This window comes from Nelumbo lutea, chromosome 1 (assembly GCF_056320005.1).
Source record: "Nelumbo lutea isolate HS-2025 chromosome 1, American lotus-T2T, whole genome shotgun sequence".
Lineage (NCBI taxonomy): Eukaryota > Viridiplantae > Streptophyta > Magnoliopsida > Proteales > Nelumbonaceae > Nelumbo > Nelumbo lutea.
This window is the reverse complement of record NC_142684.1, coordinates 18,156,222-18,160,729: the sequence shown is the minus strand read 5'-3', so window position 1 is coordinate 18,160,729 and position 4,508 is coordinate 18,156,222. Positions and strand designations below refer to the sequence as shown.

At 32.7% G+C, this 4,508-nt stretch overlaps 1 long non-coding RNA gene across 1 annotated transcript; it reads right to left on the bottom strand.

Annotated features, from left to right (window-relative positions):
* On the bottom strand, nt 1-518 carry LOC148873779 (uncharacterized). Its single transcript, XR_016100732.1, has 2 exons — nt 383-518; nt 1-266 (listed from the first exon to the last, which is right to left on the bottom strand). It is a non-coding gene; the product is annotated as an uncharacterized LOC148873779 (long non-coding RNA).
* Nucleotides 519-4,508: the final 3,990 nt, after the last annotated feature.

The following is a 4,508-nucleotide window of genomic DNA, read 5'->3' as shown; positions in this document are numbered from 1 at the left end:
AAAAAAGCAAACTACTAATAGTGCAATTCTCATTTATTTAGATGAAGCCGAATTAATCCATCACCAACAAAAGCGAAGAGATTATTCAACTTAATTACAAATGAAGACACAGACACAACGATAGGGGTTAAATCCACTGCCACTACAAAGACCAGTGCCATTGTACTCCTGGGTGCACCACTGGCGGCATGACGCCAGATCACAATCATTGCCATTCCGAACAGCTCGACATAAGGCAGCATCCGAACTGGGCACCATTGATGCAACTGCAACAACCATGCATCGTTTATACAATGAGCAATTTATACGAGTGATCGATCATATATATATACGGATGAATAAACAGAGACAAACAAATGAGAATGAGGAAAGCTTAAGAAACCTGAAAGGAGTAGGAGGACAAAGAAGAAACTGCAGAAAAGCTTAGCCATCTTTCTTTCTGTCAACTACTTAGACAAATTTTGTCTATAGTATTGTGCAAGAAAGCTGTGTGTATTTTGTCTTCTCGATCGATATGGAAACGCTAATGAGTTGTAGGGTATTTATAGTGTCGTGGTGGGTCCGTAGATCTTTTGTTCCTATATAAATAGCATTCAATTCTAATTAAGGTGCATGAATTCACCGGACAAGAAAAAAAACCGTGAAAGAGTTAAGGCCTTAATTAATTAATCTACGTTATTCTTAGTTTTGAAAGTATTTTGGATTGCTAACTGAATCAGTTTTGAGTAGAATAGTTGGGCACAAGGTCAACTCAAATATGAGAAAACTATGAGAGGGAAATTTTCAAACACATTAAAACTAGGGGTGTAAATCGGGCCGTGTCGCCCGTGGCCTGGCATTGCTCGGCATGACAAGCACGACAGCCCACGGGCCGTGCTAGGCCTAATACGATGGTCTGTGTCGTGCTGGGCCGGGGGTTCGTAGTCCACGGGTCGGCACGGCATGGCCAGCATGGCCCGTAGTGGGCTGTGCTTGGCCTGTCCAAAAACTAGCCATTGGGACCCCCATGGCTAGTTTTAACTTTTTGAGGTGTTTTTACATAAATACCCCCCTAATAACTATAAACAACCATATAAGGGGGTATTTATGTATTTTGCTTATGGAGGGGATAAAAAATAACACGAATTCTATAATAACTAGTTTAGGAGGGCTTTTTGGGTAAAGTTATAAATAATTTTACAATGAATTATTTTAGAGTATTTTGGGTAATTGAATTATTTTCAATTCCAATAAATAGCCCTATCCTCCACCATTCTCATCACACCAATTCAACAATCCAGGTAAGTCTAATTAAATTAATTTTTATTTTTTTTAATTTAAAAAAATGGTCGGCTCTTCCCAAAACCAATTCCCCAAAATGTTCACTATTAACGATATTCAATCGCATCATGATAGTGTTAGCACTGATGCTATTGATATTGATGGAAGTGGAACTTTTGCCCCTGGTACTGATACTAGGGGAGAGAAAAAAGAGGGTCACTAAGTTGAGTAACCCAGTTTGGAAAATGTTTAAAGTAGAGGATGTTAAGGGAAGGAAAAATGAGTAATTTGCCAAAAATGTAGAAAAAACTTTAGTTATTGTAGCAAGGGTGGTAGTAGCCATTTGAGCAGACATTTGCTCACACATGAGAAGGAAGAAGAAAAAGAAGAAGGGAGAGAAACAACACAAATACAAATTAGGGGGGGGGGGGGTTTGGTATATTTAAATATTCATAAGAAAAAATGAGACAATAATCAGCAAAATACATTATACATGCAAAACAACCATTTTTGTTAGCTGAAGATAATAAACTTGAAAAATGGTTGCGTAATTCTGTAAATCCACAATATAAAAAAGTTTTTATGAATACTATTAGATCAAATGCTTTAAAATTGTTTTATTCATATAAACAAAATTTAATTTATTTGTTATCAATTTTTAATTCTAAAGTTGCAATTACTTCTAATGTTTAGATTTCTAAATTTAACATAAGTTAACCATTTTATTGATGAAAATTGGCTTTTAAATAAAAGAATTTTAAGTTTTACTAGGCTTCAATTGCCACATACTGGCCCGGCTATTGCTTTAAGCATTTTAAATACTTTACATGCTTATGGAATTGAAAATAAATTATTTTCTATTAGTTTTGATAATGACAACAATAATGATTATGCAATAAATATTTTAAAATCTCAATTAAAACTATGTTTAAATGGTAAATTATTTCATGTCAGATGTGTATAAATTTATGTATTCAAGATGCTTTAAATGTTATTTCTACTCATATTTCTAAAATTAGAAATTGTATTATATATATTAAAAGTTCAAGGGCAAGAAAACAAGAATTTAAATATTTATGTCAAAATTATGATTTAAAATATAAACATTTTATATTAGATGTAAAACATAGATGGAATTCTACCTATGCTATGTTAGAAAGTTGTATTTCTTATAAACAAATTCTTACTTATTTTTATAATGCAAAAATGCCTAATGATATTATATTTGAGAAAGACCGGGAAATGGCAATTTGTATAAGAGATTTTTTAAAACATTTTTATGATGCAACTAATGAATTATCAGGTATTTAGTATCCAACTAATTATAATTTACCTTATCAATTAATGGTGATTAGTGATTGTTTTGCAAAATGTAGAAATAATCCACAATTTAAATGTATTGTTGAAATAATGGAAAATAAATTTAAAAAATATTAGGAGAACATTTCTCCCCTTTATTGCTTAGTTACAATATTAGATCCTAGGATTAAAAAAGATGGTTTAGATATTTTACTTGAAACATATTGTGAAAATATGAATATTGAAATTGAAAATAAAAAAGAAAAAATTAATAATTTATTATTTGAAATGTAAAGTTTATATGAATCTGAAGCAGTAGGAAATAATCGTATAACTTGTACACCATCTTCTACTTCTGATCTTGAGCCCAGTAGTAAAAGATAAAAACTTGTTTATTTAATAAGCAGAAGGTAGAAATCTACTACTTCCACAGCAAGTTCATTTACTGAACTTAATTTTTATTTACAAGCAAAATTTTCTAGTTTAGGTGAGGGAACAAATAATTTTGATATTTTAGCCTAGTGGAGTGAACACTGAAAAAATTATCAAATTCTTGCTACCATGGCACGTGATGTACTAACCCCTCTGGTGTCTATAGTTCCATCAGAGTCCTGTTTTAGTGCAGGTACCGAGGGGTTGGACGACAAGAGAAGCTACATGAACGATGAAAGTATAGAGATATGCATCGGCTTAAAAGATTGACGAGATGCAAAAGACAGATTACAAGACAAAGGAGGGTATGATACTACACCAAATATTTCACTTGAAGTAGATGATGAAAGTCATGATTCATGAAGTTGAGTAGTTGTATAGATTTTTTTTATTATTTTTTTTCAAATTATTATAAATTTTGTTTTAATTTTATTTGTTAATTTTTTAACAATGTAATTTTGTATTTTCAATTTGTAACTATATTATATTTTTTATATTTTATTAATTTATTCCATTTTCATGTTTCATTCATCCAAGTATCCAACCATTGTATGCTTTGTAATTTGTATTATGCAAATTTAAATGAAATAAAATTCCTATTTTTCTTCTAATTTGTTATTCCATCATTGTTATTTAGTTAAGTTTTTTTTTTTTTCATTTACGTGTTAGATTTCTCCTTTCTCCTTTATTAATTTTTCAAATAATTTCTAAAGTTCAAAGGAAAGTTAAATATTTTAGTTTTACACTTTTATTGAGAAAAGAAATCAAAAATTTCAAAAAAAAAAGTCAAAAAATCAGTCTAACCCAGTTTGGCCCAAGCCCAAGGTCCACCTTGTGGCCTAACCCGACATAGCCCAAACCCATGGCCTAGCCCAGGCCCACGGCACGGCACGGGCCCACACGGCCCTGAACTGTGGACCGTACCGAACCGACCCCCAAAATTTTCACCGGGAAGGGAAACACGGCCCGTAATGGCCCACAGCCCATGCATGACCCACTTTAGTGGAGGTTTCAACAAAGGTCAGAAACTTTAGAGGAGGCTACAGTAATTTACCCTATTGAATAAGTGATTTTTTTCATGGGACAAAATTGTCCCCATAATATTTCAAAATTTCCATCAATTGCCCCTCGTTGAGAAGACAATAAAACCTTGTCGTCTTCTCCTTTTTGCACTAATAGCTATCGCCACGACAACGATGTGCAACCCAGGCGGAAACATGGGGTGGAGTGAAATTTAGAGAGATGGAATGACGATGGACAATGGTGACAATGAGTGAACTTAGATTTTTGGGTTTGATGTTAAAGAAAGAAAGAAGCAAACGAGATTTACAGCTAGCTCGATCGTTTGGTCCATGATGGGTGAATGATCATCAACTTATGTTATACTTCGCAGCGGAATCTCTGAAAGACGATAGAGTTAATAATATATATAGGTTCTTGTTGTTTCGAACTGATATAGAGTTATTAATATATATAGGTTTCTCGCTTTTATTATAATTTGTGTTATATTTTACATC